The 15366-nt window shown below is 51.6% G+C and overlaps 1 long non-coding RNA gene across 1 annotated transcript; it reads left to right on the top strand.

The window, feature by feature from the left end:
- Window positions 1-303: 303 nt before the first annotated feature.
- Window positions 304-14711, top strand: LOC103351347 (uncharacterized). The gene is made up of 3 exons (XR_011382434.1): window positions 304-429; window positions 13353-13500; window positions 14339-14711. It is a non-coding gene; the product is annotated as an uncharacterized lncRNA (long non-coding RNA).
- Window positions 14712-15366: the final 655 nt, after the last annotated feature.

Genomic DNA, 15366 nt, shown 5'->3' with positions numbered 1-15366 from the left:
TACATGGAGTTTCTTGGTCTCTTCTGACAGAGCCCTACCCAGCGTCCCTCCTAGAGGCAGCCGCTTATCGCCCCTGGACCTGCAACTTGCACCCCCACCCCCATCCTAACGCGGGCCTGGGGTCACGGTGACCACTGCCAGGCTGGCGGGCCTCAGAAGCGCAGGCTCTGCCCTGCAGGGGAAGTGAAGGCAGCTGCCTGTTGCCATGGCTACCGACGGCACCCCCATGGGCCACCTCATTGGCCACTGAGGTCGAGATCCCGCCTCTGCCGTTGGAAGGGACCAACCGCAGGCATACGTGGTGAGGCCGAGTTGACAGGCCGCTCAGCAGGGAGACGCAGAGGGCCTGCACCTCCATGCCTCACGGGGCTTTGACGGCGATGGAGCGGTGGCCACCGGGGAGCTACTGTCCCGGCCGCCGGCGCACAGGCAGGCAGCACCTGGCGGGATTTTCCCTCGGGCGGCGCCGGGGAGGCGCTGAGCTGCGCGGATGGAGTAGGGGCGGGCGAGGGTTTCCTCCCAGGCAGGGTGGGCTCTGAAGGGCCCGGCCCGGAGGTTCCTGAGGGCCGCGAGGGCGGGGTGTGTGTGCGCGCACGGACGCGCAGGAGGCTGGGGAGAAGTGTTAAGGAAGAGGGCGGAGAGGAGCCTGGGGTCGCGGTCTCCTGAGACGTGGGTTCGAGTCCCAGCTGTGCACACGCAGGCAGCGTGACCTTGCCCCCCCCCCACATCGACCCCACACCCCCGCCGTGTGCCTGCCAGCCTGTTTCCCCAGGGGTGAAGGAGGAGCGAGCACTTGTTACTTTGTGCCATCTGTGTGCGAGTACCCTAGGAGTTTTGTCTTCGCAGTTCCCTCAAAACGACCCGAAATAGGCGGGTGCTGGCTTCACCCCCATTTTAGAGGAGGAGGCCCAGGTGAGCTCGGTGGCCAGACGTCTAGGGGAAGAGGGCGGGGCCGCGCGGAAGGAAGGGCTCATTCCCAGCTGCGTGGTTTCCTGTAGCAAAAGTGCGTCAGTCAGCGCTCTCGGGGGGTCAGCCGCCCCAGGCTTTGCGATGAGAAGGGGGAACCGAGCCTCCTCTGCAGAGCTGGCTTCGCTGGGGGCCGGAGAAGGCGGGGCTCTGCCAGCACCGATGCAGGGGCTGGATCCGCGTGTGCCCCTCGCAGACCCCTTTAAGGGCCTGGCGAGGACTGAGCCCCACGGGACAGCACTGACGGGCCCCAGGGAGGAGCTGGCCCTGGAGTCTCCACGGCCCGCACAGAGCCACAGGGATAGAGGCTTCTGCCCGGGCCAGTGTTGGCCTGCAGTTGTAACAGCTGCCGTTGGCCCGTCTAAGCACTGATGGGTGTTCTTGTTTTCTGTTTTAAAACTCTTATTTGTTTATTTTATTGAAAAGCAAAGAGACAGAATGAACCCCCAAATGCGTGGAACATCTGGAGCTGGGCCACGTCTCCCACATGGGTAACGGGGACCCAACCACTTGGGCCATTACCTAATGCCTCCCAGGGTCTGTGTTAACAGGAAGCTGGAATGGGGATGGGAGTGTAGCCAGTGCCTTAACCATACACTGTGCCTGCACCTGGTGGGTGGGTGTTTGAAGATTTATTTGTTTGGGATGCTGAGTGATAGAGGGAGAGACAGAGAAATCCTCCTCTGGTTCACTCCTCAAATGGCCACAATTTCCAGGACTAGCCCTGCCAAAGCCAGGAGCCCAGAACTCCATGAAGGTCTTCCATGGGGTGGCTGGGGCCCAGATCCTTGGGCCATCATCCACTGCCTTCCCCGGGCACATTAGCAGGGAGCTGGGTAGGGATGGAAGCAGCCAGGACTCCAGCCAGTGCTCCTGTGGGATGCTGTGTTGCAAGCAGGGCTTAACCACTGCCCCACAAGGCCACCTCCCACCCAGCCCTCCAGACTTTTGTGTGTGCTGAGTGCTGGACCTGGCTGCACCCTCTTCATCTTCCTTTGGCCTGGAAATCCCTGCTGTGCGCATCCCCATTCTGCAGGTGGGGAACGCGGTGTTGAGAGAGGTTAAGAAAGTTCGTGTGGATTTCAGGCTCTGTCACTGATGACAGCCACGGAAAATCTGACTCAAAGTGGTTCATGCCAAGAAGGGAACTTACTGGTTCACGAAACCAAGAAAATCCAGGCATGACTCGGTCAGGAAACTCAAAACACCATACAAACACATTTCTCCTAGTTGTAGTTTAGTAGGTAAGACGTTTCTGGTAATGGAGACAGAAGTCCGAGGAGTTACTCTAATTGGACAGTTAGGGTCACGTGACCAACCGCTCATCAGTGCAATGCTGATTGGCAGATCTGGTCCCAGCCCTGGGTCTTGTAGCCTCCCCTGGAATGAAAGGGAAGGAGAGAGGAGCCTTTCTCCAAAGGAGGAGCAGATGAGATGGGGATTGGGTGCCCACATTAGGAGGATTGCATCCTCACCAGTCGGATTCCAGCCCCCTCTGTACCTACTACAGGTGCTAGCCTGGTGCTGAGCACCAAGGAGAGAAGACACAGATTTGAAAAGTGAGCATGCCTTTCCCCCACCACATCCCTGCCCATCTCCACAGGGGCCCTGGCTCGGTTGCTCCCTGGAGGGTTCTGGAAACCTTTCTGAGAGTGGTGGCGGTAGCAAAGGCTCTCCATATTTAGCCTGGTCCCGCTCTACCCTGGGGGCCACTTGCTTCTGGTTTCTCCAAGTAGAGAATGGTTTCCTGGGGGCTGGGACTGTATTCTTTTTTTCTTTTTTTAAGATTTATTTATTCGAAAGTCAGTTACACAGGGAGAGGAGAGGCAGAGAGAGAGATCCTCCATTTATTGATTCACTCCCCAATTGGCAACAACGGCCAGAGCTGTGCTGATCTGAAGCCAGGAGCCTCCTCCAGGTCTCCCACAAAGTTGCAGGGGCCCAAGGACTTGGGCCATCTTTCACTACTTTCCCAGGCCATAGGAGAGAGCTGGATCGGAAGTGGAGCAGCAGGGAAGTGAACCGTCACCCACGTGGGATGCTGGCATTGCAGGTGGTGGCTTTACCCACAATACCACAGCGCTGACCCCGGTTACTGCATTCTTTCCTCCCCTGTGTGTGTGGTGCCTCTCTGGGACCTGGCAGCAGCCGAGATTTAGGGGGCCCTAGGATGGCCCTGCCCTACCCTCTGTGTGTCTCCTTTATCTTTTCAAAACCCGTCACTTGATGGGATTCCACTCCTTAGTTCCTGCTGAGAGTCAGATGCCCCTGGCAGAGGGCACGTAGTAGGTCTGAGCATTCGTTCACACTTTAGTGTGAAGTAGTTTACAGAATCCTTCCAGAGCACAGGGTTTGTTATGTGTACCGTTCATTTAGTGCCTGCAAATTCCAAAGCTCCCCATGCAATCCTCGCAATAGCTCTAGGAGGTGGGTACCGTTGTTCATCCGGTCTTACATACGAGGAGCTTCCCACATGTGTCTGTTAGCAGTGGAGCAACGATGGGAAAGCAGGAAGTCTGGGATCCGGAGCCCACGCTGCTGGTCACTCCACCCAGACAGTCCCCAAGCCTGCTGTTTACAAACACATCCGTACCCGTCTTCAGGGCCTCCCTGTAATTCATGGAGGCAGTAAGTATGATTGCGCCCATTTTATGGACGAGAATGTTGAGACAGCTAAGTTCAGTGGCAGGTCCAAGACTTGAACCCAGTACTCCTGTTTCAGGTCACCGCTCCTTCTAGAACCCCACCCAGTGTACAGAGAGAGATTTTAGGTCTTGGAGACAGAGGGAGAGAGAAGGGTAAGGATAGAGCTAGCAGCTCCCAAGACAAGCTTGCCCCCCTCCCACTCCATTTTTTAAACCAAATATGTGCACTTTAAAAAATTTTTTAAAGTATTTTCATTTTATTTGAAAGGCTGAGAGGTAGAGATCTCTGAGCTGCAGACACACTCCTCCAGTGACTACAGCAGCAAGGGCTGGGCCAGGGCCAAAGCCAGGAGTCAGGAACTCCCATCTGGGTCTCCCAGGCAGCTGGCAGGGACTCGGGTACTTGAGCCATTACCTGCTGCCTCCAGGGTGTTCCGTAGCAGGAAGTTTGATTGGAAATGGAGCAGCTGGGACTTGAACCAGTGCTCTGCTATGAGATGCTGGCAGGCCAAGCGATGGTTAACACCCACCACCGCACCCGCCTCTCCAACACTTGCCCTTTCTCCACTGTCTCTGGTGAGCAGGGCCCTGGGCTGAGGCTGAGCGTGCCCACCCTCCCCCTGCTCTGGAAGGAGAGGGGGTTTACCAAGGGCCACCCGAGGCCCACTCCAGCCTGACTCCAGACTTGAGCATCTTAGCATGAGGCTGGATGCCTTCTCTGAGAATGGTGAGGGGCCAGTGGGTATTTGTGGACTGATGAAATCACACACACACACACCCGCCTCTGGTGCTTTGACTCTATCCCCCAGCACCCAGAGAGCCGTCTCTGCTATCTTCCAGGAACCCGTGCCATCCCAGGCCGGAAGCCGGGTGGGGATGGCTGGCACACTTAAAGGGCTTGCGTGGAAACCCCCTGGGAACTGAACGAGAGTGATTTCACCAGAGGTGCTTGAAGGAGAAACCAGGGCCGCATGTGGAAGGCAGGGGGAGCTCAGTGGGTCTCGCTGGGTGATCTTTTCCGTGTGACTTCCTGGAGTTTCCTCTTCCGTAGCCGACCTGCTCACAAGCTGCTTCTAAAGCACTGTCCAGTGGCAGGCGTTGTGCCACAGTGGGTTAATCTGCCACGTGGCATGCCTGCATCATAGGGATGGAGTCCTGCTCCTGTTTCGTATCCAGCTTCCTGCTAGTGTGCACCCTGGGAGGCAGCAGGTGTTGGACCAGCTGCATTGGTCCCTGCCACCCATATGGGAGACCTGGATGGAGTTCTTGGTTCTGGCTTGGGGCTGGCACAAACCTGACTATGAAAGGCATTTGGGGAGTGAACCAGTGAATCAAACTCTCTGTCTCCATCTCTCTGTTGTTCTGCCTTTCAGATAAATACAAATGGGTAGTTTTAAAAGAGACATAAACATAACATATTGTTATGAACAATGAACAATGGTGGCTTCACCCTCTCTGCTCTCTGAACTGATCTCTGATTATGTTTCCCAATTTGCAGCTGTGGGAACGCGGTTCCTCGTGTGGCCCAGAGCCACACAGGAGGCATTAGAAATGCAGTTAAGAACCCACCTAGCTCTCGAGTCCGTCACCCCAGTATCTATGAAGCATGCACTGTGTAGCCAGAATCTGAGCTGTGCCCAGGAGTATAGCAGTGAGCAAGGCACGTGTGTCCTGCCTCTAGGAGCACCAATTCCAACAAGGGGTAAAGACAGGTGAGGGCAGGACAAGATGACAGGAGCTGGCGCTTGGCAAGGTGCAGGACCACAGGCTGCTCAGGGCCGTCTTGGCTCCCCTACTTGGGAGGGCCCAGCACAGCCAAGGTCTGGCGGCGTGGAGGGGAAGTGCGGAGGGCTGGAGCCTCAGCTCTCTTCCTGGCTCCAGGAAAACTGGAGCAGCCCCACCCTCAGAATCCAGGAGCAAGACCCTCTGCTCTCCCGGGCACTCTGCCTGCCTGCAGTTTCAGCCCCCAGCCCCCGCAGTTTCCGGGGCTGGGGTGGTTTCCAGCCCCACCTGCTTTCGTGGAGCCGGGTTCATCCTCCACTCCCACCAGGCGTGTCCCATGTCACTCTGAGTAACTCCAGGGACCCAGGTGATCTCATCCACTCCTGATTCAGTTTGAGTCACTCTGTTTCTAGAAGGTGGCTGTCAGCTCAGGCACCTGGAGCCTGTGGGAGTGGCAGGTCCCAAGTCCCTGCTCCCAGTGGTTACCCAGGTCTGTGTCATGCAGGGGCTGTGGGGGAGTCCTGGGAGGGAATCCTGAGCCCCTGAGACTCCTCTGCAGCCCACCTCTGCCCCGTCCATCCGTCCACTGCGCAGCAGCTCCCTGGTGTATGAAAACAAAGGGCATTTCAATAGGTATTATTGTTGTTGTTTAAAGATGTATTTATTTGTTTGATCAAGTTACAAAGAGAGGGAGAAATCTTCCATCTGCTGGTTCACTCCCCAAATGGCCAAAATGGCCAGGACTGGGCCAGGCCAAAGTCAGGAGCCTGGAACTCCATGTGAGTGGCAAGGGTCCAAGCACTTGCTGTCCCAGGCACATCAGCAGGGAGCTGGATCAGACGTGGAGCAGTGGCCTCAAACCGGCACCGCAGGCCTGCACTTCATCCTTTGAGTGAGTGAGTTGGGTACTTTGTAGACGTGTCCCAGTCTCAGAGTATTCCGGTACCGGATTTCATCTCCCAGGTGCGGAAGCCGAGTCTCCAAGAGGGTTCTTGTCCAGTGTCACTCAGCAGGCTCCAGCTAGGTTTGGAATCCAGCTAGCTGTCCAGGGCTACACCTAACTACCCCTTCCAGCCACCAGGAGACTGGGTGGGGGAATTTCTCCGTCCATATGGCCTTGTCACCCCAGGACACCTTTGTAGGGGTGTGGGCAGTGGGGACTAGAAACTGACAGCAGGCCAGTTTGTTCCACTCAAGCTTCTGCAGCCAATGCTTCCTTGGTGGGCGGGGCCTCCTGGCTCCAGAGAATTATCTTTTGAGCCAGCAGGATTTCCCATGTGGGTGGCAGGGACCCGAGCACTTGGACCATCATCTGCTACCTTCCCAGATGCCTTGCAGAGAGCTGGATGGGGGCACCTCTGGACCCACCCCTCCCGCTATGTTCCTTGCCTCCAGCCTCCCTCTCACACCCTGTGCCCCTCCTGCCTGCTGAGGCTGCAGGGCCCAGAGCTGCATCAGCCATGTCAGGCACTGCTGGCCACCTGTGGCTATCGAACACTTGCGATGTGACCACTGCAGTGAAAGACCTAAATTCTAAATTTTATTTAACTTTCATGAATTTACATTTAAGCTTAGAAGCCGATATTCAATTCAGTTCTTGGAAAATGTTTATCTCGGTTTGGAACAACTTGAAGATGTCCATCTATGTTTTCAACTGCAAACTTTTTGAAATCTAAACACAAATCATTTTCTGATGAAAATGTAGCAGGCAGGGCCAGCCTTTGGCTCTAGGGTTAAGATGCCACTTGGGATACCCACATCCCACACTGGAGTACCTGGGTTCTAGTCCTGGCTCTGCTCCTAATTCCAGCTTCCTGTTCATGCACACCCTGGGAGGCAGCAGGCGCTGGTTCAGCCACCCATGTGGGAGACCTGGGTAATATACCAGGCCCCTGGCTTTGGCCTGATCCAGCTCCAGCTGTTGTGGCCATCCGAGGAGAAATCAGCAGGTGGATAATCTTCCTCTGTTTGTTTATATCTGCCTTTCAAATAAGTAAAAATAGAGAAAAATTTTAACAAGTTTTGCAAATGTGAACTAGCACTAGATTTTGAAGACTTAGTCAAAGAAAATGTAAAATATTTTATCTCACTAGTGTTGTATACTGATTCATGTTGATACTATTTTATATGCCAGGTTAAATCAATTGTATTACTAAAATTAATTTCACCTAATTCTGCATTTTTAAGACACTACTGGAAATGTTTGTGTCACTTCCATGGCTCACATCGTATTCCTATTGGCCGGCTCTAGCCTCAAGGTGACGCCGGTGGGTTCAAATCCTGGCCCCGTGCCCTTGAGCAGCTTAGCCGATCTCCGGGCCTGTTTCCTCACCTATCAAACAGGTGGCACTTCCCTCTGAGAGCTGTTCCGAGGCATAAATGAGATGCATTTTGCAGAGCACTTTGTCATGGGTGCTTAGGGACAAACTTGTCCTTTTACCTCGACTCCTGAGTGCAACTCAAGGGAGCATCCCAGTGTTTCTCTACTGAGCCTGCTGTGCAGCCCACTGATGCCTCTGCCCGCCAGGAACGCCCGCCCTGCAGGAGCAAGGCTGGCTCAGTTCTGGTAGCCAAGGAGGGAATGAAGCATGGAGATGGGCTAGACTGGGGCTGCTCTCACAGCGGGGCCCGAGACTTCCCTGGGGAGCAGGGGACGACACTGGAGCCAAGCAGGGGAAGCTTGCAGGGAAGGGTGGCCCCAGCAGTGGGACCAGCGGTGCCCAGATGGCAACTGGGCGTCCGCCCTGTTCCTGCACCGCGTTTTCCATTTTGTGGATCTGGCCCTCTCCTGGTCACTGCCCTGTCCCTGTACTGATGGCAACCCTTGTAAAGCTGGTCACATTGTTCCCCTTCTTGCCCATCCTGCACTATCCTTCCTCCCTCCCCGGCCCCGATTAGGGTAGGCTTTCTAGGAATGTGTCCCCTGATGGTTCCTGGTCCCCATGGTCTCTCTCTTTCTCTCTGAGGTTCTTCCTGCAACCCCAGCCCCACATCTGCCCCTTCTCCCTCTTGGTCAGTCACTCCCCACAGCAAACTTGCCCCTTTCCTGGGGCAGGAAGCAGGTCCAGGCCCTCCACGCCTTCGAGGGCTGGGCTGAGCCTGCCACAGCCCTGCTCTGGGAACACTGAGAACCACATCTGCCCAGGCAGAGTGGAAAATCCCTCGCTGGGGGAAGGGCCATGGAAATTTCTTCTTGGTGGTGCCCTTCCAGACTTGGACTCGCCCCAGCGAGCAGTCAAGCGTCTGCAGCTCTGTTCCTCCTCCCCACCCCCACCCCGGGAGGGCGGGCTGGTGGCCATGACTGACAGCTGAGCCCTGCTCAGGAACCACTCTCAGATGTCATCCTTCCCACACCCTGGGTTCAAAGGTGAAGAAATAAGGGACAGTGACAAAACTCAAGCCAAACCGCAGGTTTCTCCACTTCCACTGCCCTGTGTTTCTCAGTTTCCTCATCTGTATAATGGGGGTAGTGACAGCAGCGTCCCCCTCGTAGGGGTGCGATATGAGCAGACAAGAGCTCTGTGTGCCTGAGCTCTTTGGCCTCCCATGCTCTGAGCCTGCCCTTCCTCGGAGCCCCACTGCGGGGTGTGCAGCTCCCCACTGCCTGCACACAGTGGTCACGGTGTGTCTGGCCCTATTTCCCCTGCATTTTTTTTTAAAGATTTATTTATTTTATTTGAAAGGCAGAGTTACACACAGAGAGAAATCTTCTATCTGCTGGTTCACTTCCCAAATGGCTGCAAATGGCCAGAGCTGAGCCAGTCTGAAGCCAGGAGCCAGGAGCTTCTTCTGGGTCCCCCATGCAGGTGCAGCGGCCCAAGGACTTGGGCCATCCTCCACTGCTTTTCCAGGTGCATTAGCAGGGAGCTGGATCAGAAGTGGAGCAGCCAGGACTTGAACCGGCACTGATATGGGATGCTGGCACTACAGGGGGCATTACCCGCTATGCCCCAGCGCTGGTCCTGCTTTTTTTAAGTATGTAATTGCAGTTATGGTGAATAAAATTAAAAAGACACTTATTGCTATGAACGTCACAGGTTTGTCATACATTGACAATATTGCTCATCAGCAGTAGCCAAAGTCAACCAACAGTTTTGGAAGTTCAGAATGGGTTGGTAGAGCCAATGTTGAGGCATAATGGGTGAAGCTGCCTCCTGTAACAGTGGCATCCCATATGGGTACCAATTTGAGTCCCAGCTGGTCCATTTCTTTTTTTTAATATTTATATTTTATTTTATTTAATGAACATAAATTTCCAAAGTACAGTTTATGGATTACAATAGCTTCCCCCCCCCATAGCTTCCCTCCCACCCACAACACTCCCCTCTCCCACTCTCTCTCCCCTTCCATTCACATCAAGATTAATTTTCAATTATCTTTATATACAGAATATCAATTTAGCATATATTAAGTAGAGATTTCAACAGTTTGCACCCACACAGAAACACAAAGTGTAAAATACTATTCGAGTACTAGTTATAGCATTAATTAAACACCTAAGAGTAATTGTGTATTAATTACAGAGTTCAACCCATAGTTTTAAGTAGAACATAAAAAAATACTACAAGGGTAGAGTATTAAGTTCTTTTTTTCTTTTTCTTTTTTTGTTTGTTATATAGTTATTTTTTATTTAATAAATGTGAATTTACAAAGTGCAACTTTTGTATTGTTGTGGCCCTCCCCTCTCCCACTCCCTCTCCCATCCCGCCCTTCATCGAGTTTCATTTTCAATTACCTTCATATACTGAGGATCAACTTAGTATATACTAAGCAAGGATTTCAACAGGTTGACTCACACAACCGCACAAGGTATAGGGTATTGTTCGACTAGTAGTGTTGTTTTTTAAGTTTCATAGTAGAACACATTAAGGACAGAGATCCTACGTGGGGAGCATGCACCCAGTGACTCCCATTGTTGATTTCACTATTGGCACTCTTATTCATGACGTCCAGCTGGTCCACTTCTGATCCAGCTCCCTACTAATGACCTGGGAACGCAGCAGAAGATGGCACAAGTGCTTGCTTGGATCCTTGTATCCACATGGGAGACCCAGATGAAGCTCCAGGCTCCTGGCTATGGCCTGGCCCAGCCGTGACCATTTCAGCCATGTGGGTAGTGAATCAATAAATGGAAGACAGCTCTCCTTCTCTGTCACTCTGCCTTTCAAGTAAATAAATAAATAAATCTTTAAAATAAAACTCTGGATAGATTTAAACAAATTTTTGTCCCAAATAATGATCTTTTTTTTTTTTTTTAACAATTTTTTTTTTTTTTTTTTTTATTTTTGACAGGCAGAGTGGACAGTGAGATAGAGAGACAGAGAGAGAAAGGTCTTCCTTTTGCCGTTGGTTCACCCTCCAATGGCCGCCGCTGCAGCCGGCGCACCGCGCTGATCCGATGGCAGGAGCCAGGAGCCAGGTGCTTTTCCTGGTCTCCCATGGGGTGCAGGGCCCAAGCACCTGGGCCATCCTCCACTGCACTCCCTGGCCATAGCAGAGAGCTGGCCTGGAAGAGGGGCAACCGGGACAGAATCCGGCGCCCTGACCGGGACTAGAACCCGGTGTGCCGGCGCCGCAAGGTGGAGGATTAGCCTATTGAGCCACGGCGCCGGCCCCAAATAATGATCTTTTAATTCTGTTTTTTCCAGGAGCTTGTTAAGTTGCCTTGTACTGGGAGGGGGTTGCATATTTTTTAAAAATTGAGGTATAATTTACATATAGTAAAATGTGCCCTTTTTCAGATTTACAATTTGATGAATTTTGGAAAATGGGAACTTTTTTAAAACAATTTATTTAAAAGGCAAAGAGACAAGGGCTGGTGCCTGGCACAGTGGGCTAAGCCTCTGCCTTTGGCAACAGCATCTCATATGGGCACTGGTTCGAGTTCCAGCTGCTTCTCTTCCAATCCAGCTCTCTGCTGTGGCCTGGGAAAGCAGTAGAAGATGGCCCAAGTCCTTGGGCCCCTGTACCTGCAGGGGAGACCCGGAATAATTTCCTGTGGCCAGCTGGGGAGTGAACCAGTGGAATAAAGACCTTTTTTTCTGTCTCTCCCTCTCTCTGAAACTCCACCTCTCAAATAAATAAATAAAATCTTAAAAAAAAAAAAAAAGGCAGAGAGACAGAGAGAGGGAATGAGATCTTCCATTGCTAGTTCATTCCCCAAGTATCCACAACATACAGGGCTGGACCAGGCTGAAGCCAGGAGTCCAGAACTCCATCTGGATCTCCCATGTGGGTGGCAGGAGTCCAAGTGCTTGGCCCACCATTTGCTGCCTCCCAGGAGCATTAGCAAGAAGCTGGATCAGAAGCAGAGTAGCCAGAACTCGAGTTGGCACTCCAGTACAGTATGCTGTCATCCCAAGTGGTGGTTTTACCTCTGCACCTCATGCCTCCTCCTGCTAATATAGTTTACACATCATGAATTTTATCCATAGAAGGTGTCCAGTTTGGTACAGCAGTTAAGGCACCACTTGGGACACCTACATCTCAGAGCCCCTGGGTTCTAATCCCAGCTCTGCTTCCAATCCCAGCTGACTAATGCAGACCCCAGGAAGCAGCAGGTGATAGCTGAGGTACTCGAGTACCTGCCACCCATGTAGAAGACCCAAATGAAGCTCCACTCTCCCGGCTTTAACCTGGCAGAGCCCCAGTTCTTGGCGCCATTTTGGAAGTAAACCAGTGGATGGAAGATCTCTCTGACCCTCTCTCTGAATAAATGAATAAATAATTTTAAGTCGATAATTTAGTGATTTTTAGTACATTACTGAGTTGTACAACCTCATCACCATCAATTTTTTATTTAAAACATTTTGTGATCGCATGGAATACTTGCACAGTTTTGTGGACAACAGTGCAGCATCTTACATATATACTGAGGAAACCAATCTCACGAGACCACCAGCCTTTCCATCTCCTATCTTCTCTCTGAGTTTGGAACCTACCAGCTCCTCTCTCTCAGTTCTTCATACAGAATACCAGATGTTATTGTAAACCAAGGTCATCCCGCTGAGCTATGGGACCCCAGAACTTGTTACTTCTGTCTGTGTTTTGGTACCCATCACCCTGCCTCCTTCCTCCCCCCTCCCCATCACAATCAATTTTAGAACATTTTTCTCACCCGAAAAAGAAACTCTATACCTCTCAGCAACCATGCTCTATTTCCGTACCCTCTTCACTCTGGGTAGCCACTACCCGACTCTGGACCTGTGGATTTGCCGTGGAGTCACATGATAGGACATTTTTGGTGCTTGTTTGGCAATGCCACAGGCATCCTTCAGGATCACAGGGAATTGTGAAGCAGTCAGGCCTTTGCAGCCTATTGCAGGTCTGGTCCATCCCAAGAGCATGCATGTGACCCATGATGCCAGCTTAGGCAGCAAAAGCTGTTTCCACTATTTTAATGTTATGGATACCGCTGTTATGAATATTTGTATACAAGAGTTTTGTGTGGACATAGCTTTTCTGTTTTCAAGATTTATTATTTATTTGAAAGACAGAGTTACTGGGAGACCTAGAGCTAGAGCGAGAGTGAGAGAGAGAGAGAGAGAGAGGGAAAGAGGTCTTCCATACGCTGGCTTACTCCCCAGATGACGACAATGGTCAGAGCTGAACTGATCCAAAGCCAAGTGCCAGGAGCTTCTTCTGGGTCTCCCACGCAGGTACAGGGGCCCAAGAACTTGAGCCATCTTCCACTGCTTTCCCAGGCCATAGCAGAGAGCTGGATAGGAAGTGGAGGAGCTGGGACTTGAACAGGCGCCCATAGAGGATGCCGGCTCTGTAGGGTGGGCCTTTAACCTGCTGCTCCAAAGCGTCGGCGGACATAGCTTTTCATTTCCCTTAAGTAATACTTAGAAGTGAAGTCACTGGATCATGGGGTAACTCTCTGTTTAATATTTTGAGGATGCATCAAACTGTTTTCCAAAAAGGCTGTACCATTCTACCTTCCCTCCAGCCATGTGTGGGGATTCTATTTGTTCCACATCCTTGCCGACACTCGTTACTGTCTCTCTTTGATTGTAGCCACTCTGGTGATGTGAAAGAGGGTCTTGGTGCAACACATTTCTGTAATGGCCAATACTACTGAATTCCCACGGGTGGCTCATCGAGCATGTGGATCTTCTTGGGAGAAATGTCTACCCAGGTCTTTTCCTCATGTTAAAATTGAGAGGTAAGGATTCTTTTTGTGTTCTAGATGCACATCAGTTATCAGCTCCATGATTTGTGGACATTTTTCTCCTAGTCTGTGGATTGTATTTTCACTTTCTTGGTGGCGTCCCTTGAAACAAAAACATTTTAAATCTTGATGAATCCGACTTGTTCAGCTACTCTATATTTTCATGTTTATTTTATTTTTAATATTTGAAAGGCAGAATGACACAGAGGGAGAAAGAGAGAAAGTTCTTCCATCCACTGCTTCCCTCACCAAATACCCACAACAACCTGGGCCGGGCCAGGCTGAAGCCAGGAGCCCAGAGTGCCCTCCTGGTCTCCCACCTGAGTGGCAGGAATCCAAGCACTTGGGCCATCAGCGGGAAGCTGGATTGGAAGTGTGGAGGAGCTGAACTTGAAGCAGGTACTCCAACAAGTAATGCAGTGGCTTAACCTGCTGTGCCACAATGCCTACCACAAAGATATCTTCTAATTAATTAAGTAATTAGGCAGAAAGAGAGATACAGACACAGAATCAGAAACAGTGACAGAGAGACAGAGAGCTCCCACCTGCTAGTTCACTCCCAAAATGTCCATCACATTCAAGGCTAAACCACGCCAAAGCCAGGAGGGCTGCAACTGGCAGGAACCCAAGTACTTGAGCCATCATTTGCTGCCTCCCAGGGTGTGCAGCGGCGGGAAGCTGGATGGCAAGGGGAGAGAGGACTTGAACCAGGCACTCTGGTATGGGATGCAGGTGCCCCATGCAGCAGCTTAACCCTCTGCACCACAATACCTACCCCTCATCTTCTCTCTTCTCATGTAGAGTTCTGATATCTTTTTTTTTTTTTTTTTAGGATTTATTTATTTGAAAGTCTGAGTTACACAGAGAGAGGAGAGGCAGAGAGAGAAGTCTTCCATCTGATGGTTCACTCCTCAAATGACTGCAACAGCCAGAGCTGCACCGATTGGAAGCCAATAGCCAGGAACTTCTTTGCGTCTTTCATGTGGTTGCAGAGGCCCAAGGACCTGGACCATCTTCTACTGCTTCCCAGGCTATAGCAGAGAGCTGGATAGGGAGTGGAGCAGCCGGCTTTCAAACCGGCGCCCATATGGGATGCCGATGCTTCAGGCCAGGGCGTTAACCCGCTGCGCCACAGTGCTGGCCCCTCTGATATCTTATCTAAGAAATCTTTGCCTAACCCAAGATCATTAAAATTGACTCCTATATTTTCTTCTGAGAGTTTTATGGTTCAGCTTCTCCATTCAGGCCTATGATGCACCCACCCCGAGTTTATTTTTGTGTGTATATACTTAGTAAGATTCAGATTTATTGAAAAAAAATGTATATTCAATTAAATTCATCAATTTTAATTATGCAGTTCAAAGAAAGATTTATTTATTTGAAAGGCAGAGTTAGCAGAGAGGAGACAGAGAGAGAGAGAGAGACAGAGCACTCTTCCATCTGCTGGTTCATTCCCCAAATGTGTACAACAGCCAAGCCTGGACCAGGCCAAAGCAAGGAGCTGGAACTCCCTCTGGGTCTCCCCTGTGGGTGGCAGGGGCTGTCCTCACTGCTTTCCCGGGCGCGTTAGCAGGGAGCTGGGTCTGAAGCCGAGCAGCCGGGACTTGCACTCGCCCTCCAGTATAGGATGCTGGTGCAGTCGCAGGTGGCATAGTAACCTGCTGCCGGCTGCAAGGCTAGCCCCCATTTCTGTTCTTCTAGTCACTCTATAGTGTTGGAATTTCTTCCTTGAGAAGTTAGGGATAGCCCATTTCCTCTTTTGTTTATACCCCATAGTTGTGCCTGTGAATTCCTGGGCGATGATTAGGCATGAGATAAGAGAATCCTGAAATCCTCTTCTCAGGCCTGGGGACCTATTTA

This window comes from Oryctolagus cuniculus, chromosome 15 (genome assembly GCF_964237555.1).
Source record: "Oryctolagus cuniculus chromosome 15, mOryCun1.1, whole genome shotgun sequence".
NCBI lineage: Eukaryota > Metazoa > Chordata > Mammalia > Lagomorpha > Leporidae > Oryctolagus > Oryctolagus cuniculus.
The sequence above is the reverse complement of the archived record's forward strand: the minus strand, read 5'-3'. Positions and strand labels throughout refer to the sequence as shown.